Raw genomic sequence first — 25,343 nt, 5'->3', positions numbered from 1 at the left:
TGGATCATTTGGGGGCACCTGGGTGACATGGTTGGGCATCAGATTCATGGTTTTGGTCATGATCCGAATTGTGTGGATTGAGCCCTGCATCAGGCTCCCTGCTTAGCCATGTGCTTGAGATTCTCTCTCGCCCCCTCCCTCTGCCCCTCCTGTTCATGCTCTATCTCTAAGATAGATAAATAAATCTTTTTTAAAAATTTATGTATCATCTCCAGATGGGGTATTATGTAGCCATCAACAATTGTGAGGGCTGTAACAAATGAGAAATACTTCTATCTTAAGGGAAAAAAGAGAACACGAGGGACACCTGGGTGGCTCAGTTGGTTAAGCGGCTGCCTTCGGCTCCGGTCATGATCCCAGGGTCCTGGATCGAGTCCCACATTGGGCTCCTTGTTCAGCAGGGAGCCTGCTTCTCCCTCTGCCTCTGCCTGCCTCTCTGTCTGCCTGTGCTCACTCTCTCTGACAAATAAATAAATAAAATCTTAAAAAAAAAAAAAAGAGAACACGAAAGTATATACGCATTATGCTTATTGGGGAATCCAGAAGCTATAAAAGCAAAGATATTCATATTTCACCAATTAAAACATTGTAAGTTTTATGACAAAAAATACTATTGAAAAGTCAGAGGACAAAGAATAGAGCAGGAAAAAACTAATATGTACGACAAAGGTTAAGATCCTTAGTAAACAATTTCTACAAGTTAAAATCCAGTAGAAAAAATGGGTAATTGATACATACAAACAATTTATAAGAGGAAATCCAAGAAACACAACCTGCAAATTCAGGCAACAATGAGGTATTAATATTCATTTTTGAGGTTGGCAAAAAAAAAAAGAATGAGAACATCCAGTCCTTGTAAAGGTTCAGGGAAAAAGACATTCCTGCTCACTGCTGGTAGGATTGTAAACTACCATAACCTTCTTGGAAGATAATGTGGTATCCGCAAAATTGTACTCGGCAGCAAAGAAAAGGAGAAACTACTGATATGAACAAGATGGATGGATCTCGAAGGCATTGTGCCAAGTAAAAAAAGACATATAATAATAAAAGAAGAAAGAAAGAAGTGCCAATAAAAAGACAAAAAAAAAAGCCAGACATAAGTGTCTACGCAATGATGGTTCTGTTTACATGGAATCCTAGGAAACTGACACCTGTATGGACAGTGAGAGCAAGGCTCTTCAGAGAAGGAGCAGAAGGAGCTCTTCAGGGGTGATGAAATGTTCACATCTGGATTGTGTTGGTGGTTACGTTGGTTAAGACATTTGTCAAAATTCATTGAATGAGACACTTAAAATGGGAGTGTTTTACTATAGGCACATTATATCTCAATAAAGTTGGTTTCAAAACTAAAAATAAGGGGCATCTGAGTGGCTCAGTCAGTTAAATGTCTGCCTTTGGCTCCATCATGATCCCAGGGTCCTGGGATCCAGTTCCACATAGGGATCCCTGCTCTGCAGAGGCCTGCTTCTCCACCTTCCTCCGCCGCTCCCCCTGCTTGGGCTCTCTCTCTCACAAAAATAAATAAATAAAATCTTAAACTACAAATACAAATATATATGTGTGTGTGTATACATGTATGTGTAAATATATATGTATGTATGTATGTATGTATGTATGTATAGGTATGTGTATATTTGCTCTTAAAAATCCCATTTTGGAGAATCAGGCCTGTAGAAATAAAAGTGCCAGTAAGTGGATGTTTTATTGAAGCACTGTTTTTAGAGGCAAAAACCTGGAAATGACAGGATGTTTATCATTAGGAAAATAGCTGAATAAATTAAGGTAGATCCTTCCTGTAGAATATTATAAACCTATTTATTTATTTACTTATTTATTTAGAGAGGGAGGGGGAGGGGCAAGAGAGGGAGAGAGAGAATCTTAAGCAGGCTCCACGCCCAGGGCAAAGCCTGATGTTGGGCTCAGTCTCACAACCCCGAGATCACAACCTGAGCCCAAATCTAGAGCTGGACGCTTAACCAACCAAACCACCCAGGTGCCCCTACTATGAACCCATTTAAAAGAATAAGCTAAATTGGTGAGACACCTGGGCTGGCTCACTCAGTAAAGTGTGCAACTCTTGATCCCAGCGTTGTGGGTTTGAGCCCCACATTGGGTGTAGAGATTACTTAAAAATATAATCGTTAAAATAATAAGTTAAATTGGTATCCATTGACCTGGAGAAATATGCATGTTATATATTTTTTCAAAAGTGATTTGTCAAGAAATGTGAATACTATGCTATTCTGTTAAAAACAAAAAGTATATATATATATATATATATATATATATATATATATATATATATAGTTTGTGTCTGGAATATAGAAAAATATGCATTGAGCACTCCGGGCTGTCAATATTTTTTACTTTGGGGGATGGAATTAGAGTAGGGGAGATACAATTCTTCTTTCACAAAATTCTTTATTATTTCCCTTGTAACAAATAAGCATGCATTGCCTTTGTAGTGTTTTCAAGTCTTAAAGAAGACTTAAGAATGACAAAGACTATAATAGTAAATATTTTGTAATTAACAGAATTAAAATATTAAATTGAATTCATGTTTGGATTACAATTGTAAAAATGAAATATGCATGTGGATAAGGGCTGGTAAGGAAAACTCAAACAGGTTTTTAGAGTTTTTTAGAGTGTGGGAGTATGTATTCTTTTTTTTAAACCTGTGAATGCTTGTGGGCATTAACTGGAATAGTTCTATTATGTAAAATATGCAAAATATGGATGCAGTGAGCAAAGTATAGATAGAAATGCAAAAATTAAAATTGTTTAGTGAAAATGGTAGACCTATAAATACTTTTTTTTTCAATTTCCCCAAACCTTATGTAATATTACACCATCTTAGGATAAAAAGTAACTCCTCCCCTCTAAAAATCTAGGTTCTCTTTTTTTGGAATTAATGACATTACAACACAAATTTGTATCATGCTGCAAATACAGCTTTGTCATAATATAGCCCTTAAATGGAAAAGGGCTAGACAGGAAGAATGCTGAGATTGTAGAGGACTTTCTAATTTTTATTCTCTTTATTGTTATAGTGCAAAAATACGAAGTGAGCATAGAAGAAAAGATATTTAACTTGTGCTTTTCCAGTTCCCAGAAGCTCAATCTTCTTTTTCAAGTCATACAAAGTCTTTCCTAAATACAAGCAGATTGGGTCATCCCTGAAACATTAACTCGAGCTGCTGACCTTTGGAAAGCAAATCAGAGACTACATCCAGAAAGAATTGTAATCAGGCTTGGCCACAGTGAGAGGTATTTAGGACAGACGCTCACACTCGGTTACAACCCAACCCTGGGGGGCCGGTGGGGTCACTGGAACATATGACAGCCACTGTGTAAGGGACATAAGTGGCAAGGACCTGAAACAGGCTGGTTTTCAGGAGAGAAGCAAAGGACTTCCTTAGCAGTCTCTGCCAAGTGAGGGGACTGTGATTGGCCAGTAACTGTTTTTCCTATATCTGAACACAGGGTGCAGCTGAACATAATCCAAGCAGGTCACTTTTCCCTGCAACTTAAAAAACAAAGTCAATCCTACATTTGATATGGTTCAAATCAGCTGGAGCAGAGGGCTTCTTAGGGGTTGAGAGAGAGACTCAGGCCACCTCTAATTTGTTTTCCAATATGAGGAAATATCAAATCATATTTAAAAATTGTGGTATACTTTAAATGCTTACTTTAAAAGATTAACACTTTGAACACACAAGCATTCCATTTATAATAGTACTATTCTAAAGAAGACTACAGAATTTTATATGCATGTATGAAGATACATGTATTTCCTTTTGGAACATAGGTACTTTTGAAAGTCAGGAAACAGGAAAAGTTTGTTTTTAAATAGTATATTAGTTATTTTTCAAAAAAATATGTTCAATATATGTTTATTTAACTCCTAGCAATTTTTTTCAGGTAAAAAACATTCAGGGGCGCCTGGGTGGCTCAGTGGGTTAAAAGCCTCTGCCTGGGATCGAGCCCCACATCAGGCTCTCTGCTCAGCAGGGAGCCTGCTTCCTTTCCTCTCTCTCTGCCTGCCTCTCTGCCTACATGTGATCTCTGTCTGTCAAATAAATAAAATCTTTTTAAAAAATCTAAATTTAAAGCAAGAGATCTGACTGTTCATTTGAAAAAGTATATATATTGCAAAAGTTTTACATAATTGGGAATAATATCGTATCTATCTATCTAACTACTCAGTAGTATACTCCAGGTGTTCTGGTTTGATAAAGACAAATTCAAGGTAATATGATAAGCATCTTTTAATCCTTCCAGGCCGTCTCTGACTCATGCACACCCTTATATGGAGATGAGGCTCTTGGAGAATGCGCAACCTGGCCACCAGCCCATGGCAGGCCCTGCTATGAGACAGCAAGAGCTGCAGGGAGTGGACAAACCTATGGCACAATATCAAAGGACTCATGTTGGTATTGCAGTTCTGCCATTTCTTGTGTTGACTCTGAGCCTATGTCCTCCACGGCAAGATGGAGAGAGAAATCAAATCTTCTTTACAGGTTTGTGGGGAAGAATAACTTAGGTAATACATAGGATGGTGCCTAGCACAGGGCTTGGCTCCACGGTTGCTCAAATGTTTGCTTCCTGGGACTATCTCTCCCTGCTGGACATGAGGATTACCTTGGATGATGTATGTGAAAACAAATGTTGGTTATAATTAGAAATGGGTAACAGGGGCCCTGAATCTATGTCAAGGCAGAATGTCTGTTTGCACTGTAGATGGTAGTGGTGGAGGTCTTTGACTGTGCTGCCTCCCAACTTCCAGAACAGGGATGTTAGGCTTCAAATGCTATATTTTAACTTCCTTCTGAGCCCCTCCCTTTTGGGCAGTTGCCAGATCTAGCTAGCTTCTCAGAAGGCTTCTGGAAAGGTACAAGGCCAGACTTATAGGCAAGGAAATACGGGTCACAGCTCCTGACATTGAATAAACACTTCAAGGCTGAATCCAAAGGTCCAGCAAGGCACCTGCCTGCTTCCTCTGACTTCACCTCCTATTCTCTCCAAGCTCTTCTTAACTTCAGTCACTCTGGCCCTCTTTCTGTCCCTAAAACATGTCAGATTGAGTTTTTGTCAAGGTGTATTCCTGCCTTTGTCCTTGTTCCCTCTTCCTAGAACATTCTTCCACAGATCATCACATGGCCAGCTCCCTCTCATCATTTTGGTCTCTGTGAAGCTAGCACCCCTGCCCCCCAGGAAGGCCTCTCCTGACCTCTTTAGCTAATGTAGCCATCCCTCAACTCCTACTTCTTTTTACCCTGTTATACTATTTAACTTCCTTCTTAGCACTTACCATTATCTGAGATTACCTTATTTGCATCTGTATTTATTATTTGATATCCCAAAGAGGCAGGAGCACATCTGTCTTGCCTATACTGAACCCCCAGGACTTCCACACTGAGGAAAATGTTTGTTAAGTGAATGAATGAGCAAAAGCCTCTATAAGAGCTTCACAGCAGAATGAATAGCTTACTCCTGGGTGACCCATGGCAGTGTATTTATTCCTGTATGCGGTGCATATTTCAGTTGTGCTAGACTGGTACATTGGTGGTCTCCAATGAAACACAGCAACCAGTATTCATGCTCTTTTTAGTCCCTCACATATGAACTCCAGGCTTGACCAAGTGACTTGCTTTTGCCAAGAGGACATTAGCAAGTGTGATGCAATAAGAGGCTTGATAAGTACTTGAATGCTGCTTTGTCCTCTTGGGACTCTGTCTCTTGAGGTCCTGAGTTACCTTGTAAAGAGTTACCCTGATGAAGAGACCACAAAGAGAGACGGGTGAGCCCAGACAGCCCCCACTCTTTCAGCCATTCCAGAAGAAGTACTGGAAAGCTGAGTGAATAAGTTCCCTTGGATGTTCCAGTCCCATCAGATATCAGGTAGAACCACCTAGCTGAGCCCAGCCCAGGTTGCAGAATCATGAGAAATAATAAATCATTGTTTTTTTATAAGTTTGGCATAGCTTTTTACTCAGCAACAGGTAGCTGAAACACCAGTTTACCTTCCATTATAAATGGTTGTGTATGAGTCTATTCCTACACTGTGAGCCCAAGGCAAGGGATGCAACATAACTATCTCTGCTTACCCCACTTTGCCTGGCATCCTACACAAGCTAAGTCAATCTAAGAGTTTTCATTCAAAGATGTGTTGAGCTCCTCTACACACTAGTCTCTGCACCACCTGTGTGCAGATAGTTGTGTGTTTGTGTGCATGTATGTGTGTCAGGGATGGAGAAGGAGCCAAAAGAAGTAGTGAAGATTCACTCCCCAAACACTTCACAAGGCTGTTCCTTGAGGGCAAAGATCATACCCAACTCCCAGCACAGCAACCCAAATGCAGGAGGTTGGACATCAGTGGTTAAAAGAAAGGTCTGTGGGAGGGGCGCCTGGGTGGCTCAGTGGGTTAAGCCTCCGCCTTCCGCTCCGGTCATGATCTCAGGGTCCTCTGATAGAGCCCCACATGGGGCTCTCTGCTCATCGGGGAGCCTGCTTCCCCTCCTCTCTCTGCCTGCCTGTCTGCCTACTTGTGATCTCTCTCTCTCTCTCTGTGTCAAATAAATAAATAAAATCTCTTAAAAAAATGGGATTTAAAAAGAAAGAAAGAAAGGTCTATGGGAGCCCAGAGAGGGTATGGCTAACTGCCACCAGAGACCTGGGGGAAGACTTTACCTACCTCGGGAGCAGCTTTTGAGCTGAATGTCAGTGTTCCAGCCACTGTCAGAAAGCAGGGAAGTTGGCAAGATATTTGCAGTCATTTGCTCATATGATCTTTAAGGCCACCAGGTGTCAGGGTCATTTTACAGCTCATGAAGGACTGCCATAGCTGGGCTACAATGAGTGAGCTCCCTGCAGACCTTCAAGCCACTCTGTCCTCTCCCTGACTCTGGAGGTTTGGGGGCCACATTCCCCATCCCTGTGCTGTGGGCAGGCACACACCCATTCTATCTCCTGGCCTCCTTTTCTACAGGGCCAGCTTCTCTTTGAGAGGGGGCATGGAAATGGGATGGGTCTGCCTCATCTTGAAGCTCACTCATGTTTTTAACAACCAAGTCAAACCCAAGCCTACTCTACATGGCATCCAAATCTAAGTTTAGGTATTTCTTTTTCCTCTTTTAAAAAAAAAAGATTTATTTATTTATTTTCAAAACAGAGAGAGAGAGAGAGAGAGAGAGAGCGAGCGAGCATGCACATGGTGGGGGAGGGGGAGAGGGAGAGAGAGAGACAGTCTTAAGCAGAGTCTATGCTAAGCTCAGAGCCAAACTTGGGGCTCGAACTCACAACGCTAAGACCATGACTTGAGCCAAAACCAACAGTTGGATGCTAAACCATCAGCACCAACCATGTGCTCCTCTTTCTCCTCTTTTTTTCCCCTCTTGGATGGAATTAAGTAAATTCAAAGTGATGACACAGTTTATCTGAAGGAGATTAGAAGTGATGATTGATTATTTGAGAATAAAAAAATAATTAACTTCACAGTTACAAATAAATACATAAAAAATTTTAAATGGGAGTGAGTAGGGACTCTTTTACCCCTAAAAATTTTTTTTGAAGATTTTATTTATTGACAGAGAGAGAGAGCGCACACAAGCAGGGAGAGCAGGAGGCAGAGAGAGAAGGAGAAGCAGATTCCCCACTGAGCAGGGTCCCAATGGGGGGGTTCCATCCCAGGACCCTGGGATCATGACCAGAACCGAAGGCAGATGGTTAACTGACTGGGCCACCCAGGCACCCCACCTCTAAAATTTTTTTTTTAAGATTTTTTATTTATTTATTTGTCAGAGAGAGAGAGAGAGAGAGCGCGCGCGTGCGAGCGCACAGGCAGACAGAGTGGCAAGCAGAGGCAGAGGGTAAAGCAGGCTTCCCGCCGAGCAAGGAGCCCAATGCGGGACTGGATCCCAGGACGCTGGGATCATGACCTGAGCCAAAGGCAGCCGCTTAACCGACTGAGCCACCCAGGCGTCCCTAAAATTTTTATTACAAAGAAGTCTAGGGGCACCTGGGTGACTCAGTTGGTTAAGCATCTGCCTTCGGCTCAGATTATGATCCCGGGGTCCTGGGACTAAGCCCCGCCTTGGGCTCCTGATCAGCAGGGAGTCTGCTTCCCCCTCTGCTCCTCCTCCTGCTTGTGTTCTGTCTCTCTCAAATAAATAAACAAAATCTAAAAAAAAAAAAAAAAAGAAAGAAAGAAAGAAGTCAAATATACAGAAGAGTTAAAAGATTCAACAGGCATCCCCAGGTGGCTCAAGTCAGTTAAGTGGCTGCCTTCAGCTTGAGTCATGATCTCAGGATCCTGGGATAGAGCCCTAAGTCTGGCTCTCTGTTCAGCAGGGAGTCTGCTTCTCACTCTCTTTCTGTACTCTTCCTCTCTCTCTCAAATAAATAAACAAAATCTTAAAAAATAAACAAATAAATAAAGTAAAATCTCCAACAATTAGTAAGTGGCCATAGTCCCTCTGTGTGTGTGTGTGTGTGTGTGTGTGTGTGTGTGTGTGTATTTTCCTCAAAGTTTTGGAGGAAAGTCCAACTCTTCTACATAACTACCATAGCATCGTCGTACCTAAGAAAATTAACTATAATTAGACAGAATCTTTGAACACAGGGCTTAGAGGAAGAAGGTAAGACCTTTATCTCCATCTCTTATCTGGGAGCGTAGGAAAATCAGCCAGGTTGCTGGGCCAAACATAGAGGGTGTGAACAAAAGGGCTTTCTGAAATTCAGAGACCTGGACAAATGTGTAAAGTTGGCATCATTCTGAAGTGTGCTTAAAACTATATGGGGTAGGAGTGCCTGGGTGGCTCAGTAGGTTAAGCATCTGACTCTTGATTTTGGCTCAGATCTTGATCTCATGAATCATGAGATCAGCCCCTTGCTGGGCTCCACACTCACTGGGGAGTCTGCTGAGATTCTTTCTCCCTCTCCTTCTATCCCTACCCCCACTCGATCTCTCGCTCTCTCTCTAAAATAAATAAGTAAATAAATAAATAAATAAACCTTTTTAAAAAACCATTTAGTGGGAGCTCCTCAGTCTCTGGATTCTGAGCATGTATAATTAACTGTGTATTAGCAAGCCCCAGGAGAACTTCGCTGATGGGCCATTTGAAAATGACATGAAACACAGAAGTGTATAAGTCCTTGAGAGAAGAAATAAACTGTAGTCACAAGTCCTCTTTGCATACATTAGAGAAAAAAAGAACACAAGTCCTCTCTGCATACATTAGAGAGAAAAGAAAGAAAGGATTCAGGGCAAACAGTTTCTGCTGTGAATGAACCCAGGTCTTCCCGGGAGAGATCTAGGTGGGGCAATCTGAGGAAGGAAATGAGGCTTCAGGCAGAAGGAAATTCCTTACTGTGTTAAATTAATAAAGAATGTGCTGAACTAATACCTCACTCTTCCCACCTCTGACAGCTCTGGTTACAGGGGATACTTCCTGCCCTGGAAGGCTTTTGGAGAAACTTAGTGTGCATCTATGTCAGATGAAGCCTACATTCCTTCCTCCTTTCCCCCATTCCCAAACACTCCCTCTCCACCCCCTACTGACTATTTTTCTTCATCTGAGTCCCTAATGTCCTCATCCATATAATGGAGCAGGGACATCTGCTGGCAGGGCAGTTTTCAGGCAGGCTACGTGGCAAACGTGTCTGGCAGTGTCAGGCACAAGAGAACAGGCCCCAAGTAAGTGGTGTCTGAATCATTTCCTGGAGAGCTCCCACCCTTGTGGAAACTACACTTCCCAAGCTCCCTTATCAGCTGGCTCCTGACTAGGTTCAGCCAATGGGAGATGCTAGTGGGAGACTGACAGGAAGGAGTCAGGGAGAAACCAGAGTCAATCCCCCAGTCTCCCTCTGCTTGGGGATGGGATGGGAGCTGATTCTTCATCTGTACAGCCCCTCCCTCTGTGGCCCCAGTGGTCCCCAGGTAACCCCACTCATCAGTTCCCACAGATGACCCAGCCTCTGGGCTCTGCGAACACTACCTCTAGTCCTGGGACAGGAGAGGCTTTCTGCTGCTGCTGCTAATTTCTGGGTTCCTTCAGTGCTTACTGCTTAGCTTCTCAACTCTTCCATCACATGTGTAACCAACTCCTTCTGTTAAATCCTGTCCATTTTCTTTATTTATTTTTTAAGATTTTATTTATTTGACAGAGAGACACAGCGAGAGAGGGAACACAAGCAGGAGGAGCAGGAGAGGGAGAAGCAGGCTCCCGGCTGAGCAGAAAGCCCGATGCAGGGCTTGATCCCAGGACCCTGAGATCATGACCTGAGCCAAAGGCAGACACCCAACCGACTGAGCCACCCAGGTGCCCCAATCCTGTCCATTTTAAATAACTATAGTGCTTTCGATTTTCCTGACTGGAGTCTGGCTAATGCACATGGTAATTTTTTTAACTAACTATGCAGTAAAGGATTGATTAACTCAGCAAGCTTGGGGTGCTTAAACCCTGCACAAGCCACAGAAAGGACTGGCCCTTGGTTGGCTCTGGGAGATAACCTTTAAACTCTTGGAATATCCTGCCTGATAAAGAGTATCTTTCTACACTGGGGGCCTTGGGTCATGCCAGATAGCTTATGCTAACAATGTGACTTAGGGTGAATGCCTATTTTCAGTTGCCTGGGGCCTTGGCCACACTCTTTCAGTCTGACTTGACTGGGGCTGGGCAGTGGTTGTGGACATTGAATACCTGTGGTCAGTCATGCTGGATCTCCATGCCTACGCAACCGACCCTCAGTAAAAACCCTGGACACCGAGGCTCAGATGGCTGGCAACATTTGTGTGTATTGTCCCATGTCATTGCTGGGAGAAGTCAGCTCTGTCTGTAAGGTTCCCCTGGGTGGGGACAACTGGAACCACAAAGCTGGTCCCTCCCAGACTCCACTTGATGCACCTTTTCCTTTGCTGATTTTTAAGCTTTATTCTTTTGCTGTAATGAACTGTAACTACAAGTAGAACAGCTTTTCTGAGTTGCATAAGTCTTTCTAGCAAATCAAAAACTTAAGGGTGGTCCTGGGGACCCCCAACACCCCATTTACAAAGAAAACTTTTTTTCCCACAAACAAAATGTCTAGGGTCCCCAAAATTTAAGTAACGTGCCCGAACTGAATGCAGGTTCTACCTGACTCCTACTACTGTGCCAGACTGCCTCTCGTGAGGGAGAAAGGTGCATGCAGAAAGACCACTTGATTGAAAATTTGAAGTAAAGATGCTGTTAAGGCCTCTTTTGGCTCCAGCAGTTCATACACCCGTAAGTTAATAAACACCTATTGCACTCTTTTTTTTTTTTTAAGATTTTATTTATTTATTTGACAGAGAGAGACACAGTGAGAATGGGAACACAAGCAGGGGAGTGGGAGAGGGAGAAGCAGGCTTCCTGTGGACCAGGGAGCCCAACGCAGGGCTTGATCTCAGGGCCCTGGGATCATGACCTGAGCCAAAGGCAGACACTTAACTGACTGAGCCATCCAGGCGTCCCCACCTATGGAACTCTTAGATGAAGCAATTATTTGCTTGCCAGGGAGTAACTAGAGAAGGTCTGTGGGGGCAAGGCGGCTGGAGCCGCAGTGAAAGAGGGCTGGTCAGGAATGAAATAGGGTGGAAGCTACTGCAGAAGTCCAGAAGACAGGCAGACAGCCAGGACTAGGGGGTGGCAGTGGAGAGGGAGGGATAGGGTGGATTCAAGTGACCGTGCAGGAAATGGCCGATTGGACCTCTTGGCTGGGAGCCTTGTTTTCTACCCCTCCCCCACACTGGTGGTGTCCTAGGTGACTCCCTTTAAAAAATTTATATTGGCTAATTAAAGCCAGACACAGGCATCCTCTTTGATTGCTCCCTTTCCCTTACCTCACTCACCCACAGCAGATCTTGTTGATTCTGCCTCCAAAACATTTCCTATGTGGGTTCCTTTCTCTCTCTCCACATCTTTCACCCCAGTCCAGCCCAGCACTGCCTCTTTGCACTGGCTACTCCCTCCCCCCATGCATGCATGGCTGGTCCCTTCTCATCCCTCCAGTTTCATCCAAAATATGGGCTTCTCAACGAAGTCTCCCCTGTGCATGCCAGTGAGAGGAGGCCCATGCTCCTGTTCTCTTCCCCAGAATCCACTTTTTGTCTTCACTCATGGGGGTTTCTTACTTTATCTTACAAGTAGCATTTGTTGAACCTACTTACTATGTGCCAGATAAATTCTATTTTACATTAATTTTCAAGCTAAGGAAACAAGTTTTAAACCACTGTGTCAGCTAAAGTGTGGGCATCAAGAGGGCAGAGATCTTACCTGTCCTGTTTGTTGCTGATCCCCAAAGCCAAGCATACAGCCTGGTCTATAAGGAGGAACTCTACACATAGATGCTGAAGAGACAGTGAAGAATGTAGTATGGATTGGATGTGGAGAACGAGGGGAAAGATGTCAGGACGGTTCCAGGTTTCTGGGTTATCCAACTGGGTGGTGCCATTGACCAGGTGAGGAGCCATGCAGAGACAGCCCGTGGGTAGACTGGAGACGGGGGGTTGGTTGGTTTAGGGAACGCGGCATTGAGAAGTCAGTTATGATGTTCCCCTGGGTCTGGAGCCCACCTTTGGATGGTGGGTGTGGATTTAGGAGTGGCCAGCTCGTAGGAAGTAAATGGAGTCTGGAGGGAACTGAGATCACCCAAGAAAGTATGTTGAGTGAGATGAGAAGGCCTAGTGCAGAGCCTTGAGCAATGTCAACATCTAATGTTGTGAGAAGAAAGCATCCAGCAAAACAGCAGCTAAGAAGTTAAGTGGAAAATCAGGGTAGTGCGACACGCGCCCCCCCCCCCCCCGCCAGAAGCCAAGGAAAAAGAGAAGTGTGTGCAGTGTGGTATCCACAGGCATAATAGGGTTGGAGAATGCTTTTTTTTTTTTCTTTTTGGTCTGTCTTCACAGCCTGTACAATATTTTAAAACACCTCGGGTTAGTTGCTACAATTTAAAAATAAGAGTATTTCTTTTGAAATCTCTATTCCAGGGGTGCCTGGGTGGCGCAGTTGACTGGGTGTCCAGCTCTTGGTTTCAGCTCAGGTTGTGATCTCCAGGCGGTAAGATTGAGCCCCAGACTCAGTGCAGAGTCTCCTTGAGATTCTTTCTCCCTCTTGCTCGGCCCCTCCCACTCATGCTCCCTCTCTCTTTATTTATTTGAGAGAGAGAGAGAGAGAAAGAGAGAGAGAGCATGCACAGGGCAAGGTGAAGAGTAGCGGGAGAGGGGGAAGCAGGCTCCCCACTGAGCAGGAAGCCCAATGCAGGGCTGGATCCCAAGACCCCGAGATTACAACCTGAGCTGAAGGCAGATGTTTAACCAACTGAGCCCCCCAGGTACCCCAAATAAAAAATCTTTTAAGAAAAGGAAAGAAAAGAAATTTCTATTCTAGTTTCCCTGGAATCATAATATGGGCCGTTCTGGGCCTGAACAGATGCAATGAGTCACGGCTGCCCCCATTAGCTGAGGTGTGTGCTCTCCTCACTATCTCAGTCTCCACCTATCCCTGCTGCATCCCTAACACTGGAGGCCTGGCATGTCATTTACCATCTGTCTTAGTCAGCATGGGCTGCTATAACAAAATACCTAGGACTGGGTGGCTTACACAACAGACATTTACTTCTCACAGTTCTGGAGGATAAGAAGTCTAAGAGGAGGATGCTGGCAGACTCAGTTCCTAGTGGAAGCCTGCTTGCTGGCTTGTATATAGCCACCTTCTTGCTGGGTGCTCACACGGCCTTTCCTTGGTTCTTATGCATAGAGAGAGAGTTCTTTCTTCCCATCCCATCATGAGCATCCCAGCCTCACCACCTAATCTAAATCTCCTAGTATCATCACAGTTAGAGTTAAGGCTCCAACATACGAATCTTGGTGGGGGGGGGGGGTGGGCAAACACTCAGCCTATGACACAATCTCAATTGCATTACTGCTTTTCTTCTAATAGAGTCAAAAGAAAGGAGCGGATTTCTTGAATGTATGTTTCTATTGAGAGTAGGAAAACAAAATATAGACTGAGACAGGGATTTTTTTGAAAATGGGAGGAGCATATTTCTCAATGAAATGCCTTCTTTGCCTATGAGATTTCTAAGATGGTCCCCAAGGATTCTTGCCTGCTGGTGCTCATGACCTTGTGTCATCCCCTCCCTTTGAATGTGGGCTGGATCATTACTTGATTCTACTCAGTAGAGTATAACAAAGGATGTCACTTTTGTAATTATAGTCTTTCATATCTGGGTTAGATTTTTTAAAAAGATTTTATTCATTTATTTGACAGAGAGAGACAGCAAGCAGGCACCAACAGGAGGAGTGGCAGGGGGAGAGAGAAGCAGGTTCTCTGAGCTGAGCAGAGACCCTGAAGTGAGGCTCCATCCCAGAACCCTAGAATCATGACCTGAGCCGAAGGCAGACACTTAACCAACTGAGCCACCCAGGGGCCCCTCTGGCTTAGAGTTTTAAACCAGGTTTATTTTAAAAAGATCGTTATTTATTTATTTGACAGACAGAGAGAGAGAAAGGAGCTTCCCTTTCTTTCTCTCTCTCTGTCTGTCAAATAAATAAATAAAAATCTTTTTAAAAAATCTAACCCAGATATGAAAGACTATAATTACAAAAGTGAGCAGCAGAGGGAGAAGGAGAAGCAGGCTCCCTGTTCAGTGGGGAGCTCCATGTGGGGCTTGATCCCAGGACCCTGGGATCATGACCTGAGCCACCCAGGAACACTCAGTTCTGTAATTAGATTATTAAAATGATGGCTTCTACCTAGCTAGCAGACTCTTTATATTGCCCTCTTGGTTTGCACACTTCAAAGAAGTAAGCTGTCACTCTAGAGAGGCCCACATATCAAGGAACTGGTAGTGGTCTCAAGCCAACGGTACGCAGGGAATTGAATCCTGCCTACAATCATGCTGAAAGAGGATCTTTCCCCAGTCGAGTCTTTAGATGAGACCCTAGCCTATGTGCAAGCTTATGAGAGACCTGAAGTAGAGGTCCCATCTAGCTATGCCCAAATTCCTACCCACAGGAACTGTGAGATAATAAGAGTATTTTTTTAAATTTTAATTGTGATAAAAGGACACAACATAAGCTTTACTATCGTAACCATTTTTAAACATAGAGTTCAACTGTGTTAGCTATATTCACATTGTTGTGCAACAGATCTCTAGAACTTCTTTGTTTTGTAAACTAAAACTCCATATCCATCAAACAACAACTTCCCCTTTCTCCTTCATCCTAGATCCTGGTAACCACCACTCTACCTTCTGTCTTTATGAATTTGACTACTATGAGTTATAGAAGGGGAATCATAGAGCATTTGTCTTTGTTTTTAAAGATTTTATGTATTTATTCAAGAGAGTGAGAACACTAGAGAGAGCGAGTAAGCACTAGTGGGGGTAAAGGGAGAGGGAGAAGCAGGCTCCCTGCTGAGCAGAGAGCCCAGTGCGGGGCTCAATCCCAGGACCCTAGGATCATGACCTGAGCCAAAGGCAGACCATTAACCCACCAAGCCACTCAGGTGCCCCCAGCATTTGTCTTTTTGTGACTGGCTTAGTTCATGCAGCATAATGTCCTCAAGGTTCATCTGTGTTGCATCGTATATCAGCATTTCCTTCCTCTTTAAGCCTGAATCATATTCCATTCTATGCATAGACCACTTTTTGTCTATCCATTCATCCATCAGTGGATACTTGGGTTGCTTCCACCTTTGGGCTACTACGAATAATGCTATTATAAATACTATGTATAAATATCTCTTCAAGATCCTATTTTCTGTTCTTTCAGATACACACCCAGAAGTGGGATTACTAGATCATACAGTAATTCTATAATTCTGTTTAATTTTTTCCGGAAGCACCATACTGTTTTCTACAGCAGCTGCACCATTTTACATTCCCACTGGCAGTGCATAAGGGTTTCAATTCCTCCACATCCTTGTCAACACTTGTTTTTCTGTCTTGGGGTTCTTTGGACTTTTTGATAGTGGCTGCCCCAAAGTGCATGAAGTGAAATCTCACTTCATGTGTGTTGTTCTAAGCAGCTAAGTTTGGGGTGATTCTTACATAGCAAGAGGTAAGTAATATACCACTTCATTTTGTGAGTTCCAAGAAGGGAAAAAGTTATTGGTTTCAAATGTGGCTTAAAGGTCGAGCAAGAGGAGAACTGAAACAAAAGCTTCTGCAGTCATCACAGAACAAAGGTGGAGACCTCGGACAGAGCAGACTCCGTGGGTGGAGGTGGGGAGAGGGGGCTGGGCAGCGGCAAGGGAAGAATAAGGGCAATTTTTTAAAGAGTATTCTATGTAATCTTTAAAAAAGATTTTATTTGTTTATTTATTTGAAAGAGAGAGAGAGAGAGAGCGCAGGGTGAGGAGCACAGGGAGAGGGACAAAGACTCTGTACTGAGCACAGAGCCAGATAGCCAGATGCCTAGACACAGGGCTCAATTCCATCACCCTGAGTTTATGACCTGAGCCGAAATCAAGAGCTGGCCACTTCACCAAGAGAGCCACCCAGGGGCTCCAGGAGTCGTCTGTATAATTTGTATGGATTGTCAATAATTTTCCTGAGAGGGTGAGATAATTCCAAGGGGGTGGTAGTCAGAAGGAGGGGTTTATTCTCTTTTCCTTTTTTTTTTTAAGATTTTATTTATTTATTTGACAGAGAGAGAGATCACAAGTAGGCAGAGAGGCAGGCAGAGAGAGGAGGGGAAGCAGGCTCCCCGTCGAGCAGAGAGCCTGACGCGGGGCTCGATTCCAGGACCCTGAGACCATGACCTGAGCCAAAGGCAGAGGCCCAACCCACTGAGCCACCCAGGTGCCCCTCTTTTACTTTTTAAAATAGTAAAGAATTGATTATGTTTAAATACGTATGGCACCTATGGCAGGTGGGACTGGAGCCCAACCCGAACGGCTCCTGAGCTTGCTCATTTACCAAAATGCTTTGCTCAATTGCCCAAGTCTGAAGCAAAATAAGAAAACAAGACAATATAATCTAGCAATGCTCTATTTTTTTTTCTCCCTGATGGTTATTTGGAGTGATTTGGGGTGGTAAATAGCAAGTATTTAATTATTTCAAGGACTCTCCCCACACACACACTTCCCTCTCTCCTCTTGATGCCTGTGTTTGGCTGGGGTGCAATTACATGCTTAATCTGGCTCTTGAGCAATCCAGCTCCATGCCCTTCCATCCCCAACACAGCAACTCTTGTTCAAGTCCCTTCCAAGCAAAGCATAATGTATAATAGGTCCCCCATGACATATTTTGAAAGAGAAAAATGAAATCAACCCCATGGCTGAACTCCCTAGAGGTTCCTGAGTCAAAGGTCCTTCACAAACTGTATCAACACCCTCCAGGGCAATGCCAGAACCAAGTCCTTGCACATGAAATGTGTTCCTGCTTTATTCACACAAGTGTGGTTTGTGTACACTCTACCACATCATGCATGTGTATTTTAGCTGTTTATATAACTTGTTCTCCGGGACTTCTGACTACAGAATCCCCAGACCCCAGCACAAGCCAACGTTTACTGGACTCAGGCATTATGGGTTGTCTAAAACAGTCATTGAGGGGTGGGTGCAGGCCTCAGAGCTTATCGTAGATACTCCCTTTGGATATACTGGAAGGTCATTACTCTTCAGTCTGGTGGGTGGAGATTTTCTAACCCTTTCTATTCATTGTCATCAACTCCTGATGAATCACTAATAAGTATTCAGCTACTCCACCCCTCCTGCAGATACTGCTTCTCCTCCCACTTTGCAGTGACAGGAAATCATCTCTCAATAACCTTGAAGCTTTGCTGCAGGCCTACTTGACTTTTAGTTGGCTCACAGTCACACGCTCAGAGAACAACATGGGTGTTAACTTGTTGCTTGGGAACTGAGGGTCCCCAAGAAGCTGAGTAGTGCCCTCAGATTCCCAATCCAGGGCTTTGTCATCACACACACAAAAATAATACATTTGCACAGGGACACTGATTTGATTTTAGATGTTACGTCATTTTCTTTTCAGTAAATCATCAGTGATCAATGCGAAATCATTTATTACAGAAAAAGAATAAATGTGAAAAAAAATTAACGGGGAATTGCTTGGATCAAGGCTGGAATCTAGGTTCTATCATGAATTCATTCAGCTGTTATTATTTCACACCTACTATGTGCCAATTGCCAGGGACAGGACACTCAAGGAGCTGCCTTAGCAGCTAAAGGTGGAGAGATGACAATAAATAAGTGTGATGGCTAATTTTATGTGTCAACCTGACTGGGTCATGGGGTGCCCAGATGTCTGGTCAAACATTTTTCTGGGTCTCTCTGTGAGAGTGTGTTTGGATGAGATTAACATTTAAATCAGTAGACCAAGTAAAGCAGATGGCCCTCCTCAATGTGGGTGGGCCTCATACAATCAATTGAAGGCCTGAATAAAACAAAATTGCTGACTAAGGGAGAACTACACTTGCCTGATTGCCTTCAAACTGAGATATCAGCTTTTCTTCTGCCTTTGGACTTGAATCGAAACATTGGCACTTCCTGAGTCTTGAACTTGTTGGTCTTCAGACAGGAATTACATGATCAGCTCTCCTGGTTCTCAGACCTTTGGACCTGGACTATAACCAAATCATCAGCTCTCAGGAGTCTTCAGATTGTTGATTCACCCTGCAGATCATGAGACTTGCCTACTTCCATAACTGCATGAATGAATTCCTCAGAGTAAATCAATCTCTCTCTCTCTCTCTCCCTCTCTCTCTCTCTCTACACACACACACACACACACACACACACACACACCTGTTGTTTCTGTTTCTCTGGAAGATCCTGACAAATACAGCAAGCAAATCAATGACCAATCTGACAGTGATAAACTTCCATGATGGACATAAAACAAGATCATGGAAAAGACAGGGGTCTTTTGTTATGTTAGCTATGGAGGTTAGGACCAACTCACTGAGGAGGTGGAGCCAGAGTGGGAGAGCAACAGCCATGTAAAAGATGTGGGGAGATGTCTGGGCAAAGGCCCTGTGGTGGGCAGGATGGTGGAGAACTGGAGGGACAGAAAGAAAACCAGTATGGCTAGAGGGGAGCATGGTAGGAGAGGGAAGCAGGATGCAGGGCATTAGGGACTCATAGGCCATAAGGAGCAGTTTGGATTTTATTCCAAGTGCAAGGGGAATCCTTTGGAAGGTTTTAAGGAGTGTAACACTCTGGCTGCTTACGTTCCTAGCTTGCTGTATCATCTTGGATAAATGAATGTACCTCTCTGAATTTTAGATTCCTGACATTGTTATAAAGATTAAATGAGATCATGTAAGAGAGTGAGTTAGTACCATGCCTAGCCCAAAGAAGTAGCTACAGAAATGTCAGTTTCATTTTCTGGTTGTTCACTAGGGGCAATGACTGGTAAATGCTGAAACTAAACTAAATGGTGAAAACAAATGTTTCAACTAAATTAAACTAAAACAAACTAGAGAACTGGAACTGATACGAACTTTCTGGAAGGCAGTATCAGCACATCCTTTGACAAGGGGCTACCTCCCTTGTGGCCTAGGGAAACAAAGAGAAACAGAGACAAAATGTATACTAAAGGTGTTTGTCACAATGTCATTTACACATCGAAAAACTGGAAACAACTAAATGTCTGGGGTAAGTGGTGGTTTAAAGGCACTTTGGTGGGCACCTGGGTGGCTCAGTCAGTTAAGCGTCTGCCTTTTGTTCAGGTCATGGTCCCAGGGTCCTGGGGTCAAGTCCTGCATTGGGCTTCCAGCTCAGCAGGAGGCCTGCCTGCTTCTCCCTCTGCCTGCTGCTCCCCCTGTTTGTGCATGCTCTCTCGCTCTCTCTCCAACAAATAAATAAATAAAACCTTAAAAAAAAAAAAAAAAGAAAGAGTTAATTTTCTACTTTTCATTTTATTTTGCTAAAAGTAAATGTCCTAAGTGTCCTAAGGCTTTTCTCTCCCCAAATATATGTTTTTCCCCTTCTAATTGGAAAGAAAAAAGCAACTCACTAAATTACCTGGAAAATGCCTCTTGCTAAATTCAGGAATCATTTATAAATAGAACTGTGTTAGGATGCTTGGAAGAAATGGTGGAAGGAAGGCATACATAGGAGGCTGACTGATTCCCCAGGTCATCTAATAACTATGTGTTCAGCACACACCTTCCTGGAGATGGCTTCTACTTGAGATTTCCTTTCAGTTGATGGCTTGGGGTTCAGGAGAAGAAGTAGCAGTCTTTGGCAACCTGGGAACCTAGTTTTCTGGGGGGTTTTTTAATCTTTTTTTTAAAGTTTTTATTTATTTATTTTATAGACAGAGCTCACAAGTGGGCAAAGAGGCAGGCAGAGACTGAGAGAGGGGGAAGCAGGCTCCCTGCCGAGCAGAGAGCATGACGTGGGGCTCAATCCCAGGATCCTGGGATCATGACCTGGGCTGAAGGCAGAGGCTTTAACCCACTGAGCCACTCAGGCGCCCCTGGGAACCTAGTTTTAAAAGCCAGCTCTGTCTTTTAGTAGCTGTGAATCCCCTGGCAATGTACATAACTTCTCTGAGATCCCGTTTTTGTGACTATAGGGGTAGTGATGTTTACTCCAACCTTTCTTTGGGTAGGTTAAGGATAAAATACACGAAGTTTCTGTCTTCTGATGAGTCCTTGATAAATGCCAGCTCTTATATTGTGATCCTCCTGCCCCAATATTGATCATACCTTATTATAGTGTAGCCCTTTAGTTTGCAAATGTATGTGGGGAGTTGTGTTCATTATCTGATCCTGAAAAAAAGCCCAGTTTTTATTAAGATAATACCTTACCTGTATAGAGTACTTGCTATGTTTTTAAGAATTGCATAATAGTGGGTGCTCAGTAAGTGCTGACTGACTGAATGAATGAATGAACGAATGAATGTTTTCAAAGGAGAAAAAATAGTGGACTGTTTCTTTGACTGGGAAATTCATTCTATGAGGCTAGGTGCTCCCTAAAGCAAAGGTAGCCCTGAATCTCCCTGTTATGTTGAGGGGAGCTTCAGGGCAGGCCAGGGCTCGAGACTGCCCCGAGTCATTCTGGTGGACGCCAGGGCCTTTTTCCTGCTCTGACTTGTGGAAAACTAGAGGTAAAAAGAGTGAGTTGGTGCCACCTGGAGGGTGAGAGTAGGCACCTCAGGGGAAGGCAAGAAAAATGAGAACAAAGCACTTCTTTTAATTCAGGCACACAGGTGGGGGTGGTGGTGGTAAGAATGTACCCTAAAAATAATCTCTGCTTTTTGGGGCACCTGGGTGGCTCAGTGGGTTAAAGCCCCTGCCTTCCGCTCAGGTCATGATCCCAGGACCCTGGGATTGAGCCTCGCATCAGGCTCTCTGCTCAGCAGGGAGCCTGCTTCCTCCTCTCTCTCTCTCTCTCTCTCTCTCTCTCTCTGCCTCTCTGCCTACTTGTGATCTCTGCCTGTCAAATAAATAAATAAAATCTTTAAAAAAAATAATCTCCAGGGGCACCTGGGTGGCTCAGTCGTTAAGCGTCTGCCTTTGGCTTAGGTCATGATCCCAGGGTCCTGGGATCGAACCCCGCATCGGGCTCCCTGCTTGGCAGGAAGCCTGCTTCTCCCTCTCCCTCTGCTTGTGTTCCCTCTTTCGTTGTGTCTCTCTCTGTCAAATAAATAAACAAAAAATCTTTTTTAAAAAAATCTCTGCTTTTTCAAAATTAAATAATTATTGAAATAATTATAGAGTCAAGAGCAGTTGTAAGAAATAATACAAAGAAATGCCATGTATCCTTTACCTAGTTTCCCCCAATGGTAACATCTTGTAAAACTATAGTACACAGGGCACCTGGGTGATACAGTTGGTTTCGGCTCAGGTTGTGGTCTTGGAGTCATGGGATCAAGCCCCCAGGTTGGGCTCAGTGCGGAGTCTGTGTAAGATTCTCTCTTCCTCTGTCCCTCCCACCCATTCTCTCTCTCTCTCTCTCAAATAAATAAATCATAAAAAAAAGAACAACTATAGTCTATAGATCAGTTGAATAGAATCTACAGTCCAGAAATAAACCCACACATTACTATCAATTGATTTTTGACAAAGGTAACAATACAATTCAATGGGTGATAGAATAGTCTTTTTGACAAATGGTGCTGGGACAACTGGATATCCAGATGCAAAAAGATGAAGTTGGACCCCTACCTCACACCATATACAAAAACTAAAATGGACCAAAGACCTAAAATGCAAGAGGTAAAACTATAAAACTCTTTGGAAAAAAACATAGGATAAATCTTCATGACCTTGGCTTAAGGAATAATTTCTTATATATGGACACCAAAAGAACAAGCAGTAAAAGAAAAAATAGATAAATTGGACTGCATCAAAATTTTAAAAAGCTTTTCTTCTTCAAAGGACACTGTAAAAAAAAGTGAAAAGACGGGACGCCTGGGTGGCTCAGTTGGTTAGGCCGCTGCCTTCAGCTCAAGTCCTGATCCCAGCATCTTGGGATCGAGTCCCACATCGAGCTCCTTGCTCGGTGGGGAGCCTGCTTCTCTCGCTGCCTCTGCCTGCCTCTCTGCCTGCTTGTGTGCACTCTCTCTCTCTCTCTCTCTGGCAAATAAATAAAATATTAAAAAAAAAAAAGTGAAAAGACAACCCAAAAAATGGAAGAAAATATTTGCAGGTCATATGTCTAATAAGGATCTAGTACCCAGAATAGATAAAGAAATCTTACAATTCTACAATTAAAAAAAACCCCAATTTTAAAACGAGCAAATTCACTGAAGAATAGACAATTCCTCAAAGAAAATATACAAATGGCCTGGAAGCACCTGAAATGTCATTAACCATCAAGGAAGTACAAATCAAAACCACAAAGAGATGCCATTTCACACCCACTAGGATGACTACAATCAAAAAGATAATAATAAGCATTAGTGAGATATGGAGAAATTGGTGATCAATTGATATTACTAGTAGGAATATGAAGTGGTGCCAATGCTTTGGAAAACAGGCAGTTTCTCAAAAAGTTAAATAGTAATCATATAACCCAGTATTTCTACTCCTAGGCATACACCCAAGAAAAATGAAATCATATGTCACATGAAAACATGTACACAAATGTTCATAGAAGCATTATTCATGAGAACAAAAAAGTAGAAACAACCCAAATGTCCATAAACTAATGCATGATAAACAAAATGCGGCATATTCCATAAAATGGAATATTATTCAGCAATAAAAAGGAATGAAGTACCGATTCATGCTATGACATGGCTGAACTCTGAAAACATTATGCTAAGTGAAAGAAACCAGACACACAAAAGGCCACATATCGTATTATTCCATTTATACGAAATATCCAGAAGAGGCAAATACACTGAAATGGAAGTAGATTAGTGGTTGGGAAAGGGAGGGCAGTGAGGAATGCTAATGGATACCACATTCTTTTGGGAGCAATGAAATGTTCTGGAATTAGTGGTGATGGGTACACATCTCCCTGAATATACTAAAAACCACTAAATTGTATATTTAAAAGAGTGGATTTTATGAGGTCTTATATCTCAATTTCTTAAACTAGTAAAATTAATAAAAAGTAGTATCAAAACCAGTATACGGATATTGGTACAATCTACCAATGTCATTCAGATTTTCCTAGTTTCTCTTATACTTTCAGTATTCTGTGTTTCTACGAAGGACTTAGCAGTTATCCTGAAGAATGTATATTAACATTTAAAAATAATAAAAACCCTACAACTATATATACAAGCCCATAGTTACAGCTAGAGTCACCACTCATAATTCTCATTCTCAGAAAGGTATTGTAAATATCGTACACTTTGGCCTCCATATAGTTTTACAGAATTTATATTAAGACATAAAAGGATATTTTAGCCCAATACAATTCATCAGTATTTAGCCCAATTCATCTGTATTTCACCTCTTAACATAACAATCCAAATTTCTGACGTTCTTTTCTGCTTTTTAACCACGAGGCATATTTATTTCACCTTAATTGTGAATACTTTTACACCCTGCTTTTCTTGTTTAATGTCTCACTTATTCTAAGAAGTTTGCATTTTGCCTCCCAAGTCACCAGAAATATCCCTTTATAAAAGGTGAGGAATATTTCATCTGATATATCTACCATAATTCCCTTAACCATCCCATTATTGCTGGACATTTACGGTGTTTCCAATTATCTTACTGCAAACTGCTGCAGTGGGCAAGTTTATTCTCTTTTGGATGATTTCCACCGGATACGGGGTGGGGTTACTGGTTAAAGATTTTGAATATCTTTCTGGGTCTTGACACTTTCACCTTGGTGCAAGATCCCCCTCCCCTGCTTCTCCCTAGCCCCCAGCCTCAGCCTCCGCAAAGCTAACCCTAGAGCCTGGCCCTTCCCCTTAATTCCACTCTTCCAGCTACACTGTTACTCTCTTTTCTTTTTTTGGCTTCTGCCCCGCCCCTGCCGCCCCTCTCCACCACTGGGTCACCGGGCTCCTTCTCGCCTGGCTTCGGGCAGCCCCCTCCCCAGGTAAGCTGGGGCCCGACATGCATTGCAGCACTCGGCTATCCTGACTCGGGTTTGCCCAAGCCAAATGCAGTTTGGCAGGCTGGCATGCACCATCCTTACCTTAGCCTCAGGGTGTCCCGCGCAGGTGTCCAGGAAGACAAACTGTGGGTGACGTTTCTCTTTCCCCTTTCAGTCCATTCCCGCCTCCAGCGCTGGGGCGGCGCATCTAGTAGGCGCTCGATAAGTATCTAAAAGTATTTTAAAAGCACATTGAAGTTTTTATGCTGTTTTTTTACTTTAGATTCCTGAAAGCTAATAAAGTACAAAACGATTTGCACCAGGATTAGATGTGACTTGGGCGTGGATGAGCAGATATGAATTATTAAGAAAAAGTTAACTCATTTCATGCATGCAAGTTCATTCGTTCAACAAGAATTGACTGAGCACCTACTACATGCCAACAGGATCCACGGCAGTGAATAAAAGACAATAAAATCAATAAAGTAAAAATACAGTGTGTTAGATGGTGATTCGAGCTTGGGAGAAAAATCAGGCAAGGTAAGGAGACTGAAAGTGAGGGCCCCCCGAGAAGCTGACAATAATAACAGGTAACAATTGGGTATCTACTGCGGGCCAGTGTGCTAGGGGCCTCACCTTCGAAAGCCCGTTTAAACTAACACCACGATGCAGTGAGGGAGGAACCACTGTTCCCATTGCACAGATAAAGAGGACGTAAGGTGCAGAGCTGGGGGCGCACCTCAGCCCCGAGTCTGAGGCCTCTACCCTTCCCGGCGAACCCCGGGACCTGCGACCTGTCCCTCCCCTGCAGGGAGAGGGTTAAAGCGTGGAGCAGCGCGGGTTGTGCGC

The 25,343-nt window shown here is 43.3% G+C and overlaps 1 protein-coding gene across 2 annotated transcripts in view; it reads right to left on the bottom strand.

The window, feature by feature from the left end:
• CNBP (CCHC-type zinc finger nucleic acid binding protein) overlaps positions 1–25,309 on the bottom strand; it is a 70,457-nt gene extending 45,148 nt beyond the window's left edge. Inside the window, exons 1-2 of one of the 2 annotated variants that reach the window (XM_080807442.1) lie at positions 25,131–25,309; positions 24,597–24,724 (exon numbers count right to left, since the gene is read on the bottom strand). The gene's annotated coding sequence lies outside the window, so the exon portion shown is untranslated. Of the gene's footprint in view, positions 1–24,596; positions 24,727–25,130 lie in introns of those variants that run through there. The other variant, XM_080807438.1, reaches the window with a different exon arrangement.
• Positions 25,310–25,343: the final 34 nt, after the last annotated feature.

This window comes from Martes martes (assembly GCF_963455335.1).
Source record: "Martes martes genome assembly, chromosome: 1".
NCBI lineage: Eukaryota > Metazoa > Chordata > Mammalia > Carnivora > Mustelidae > Martes > Martes martes.
Note: the sequence above shows the minus strand (reverse complement) of the source record. Positions and strands in the feature narration are given on the sequence as shown.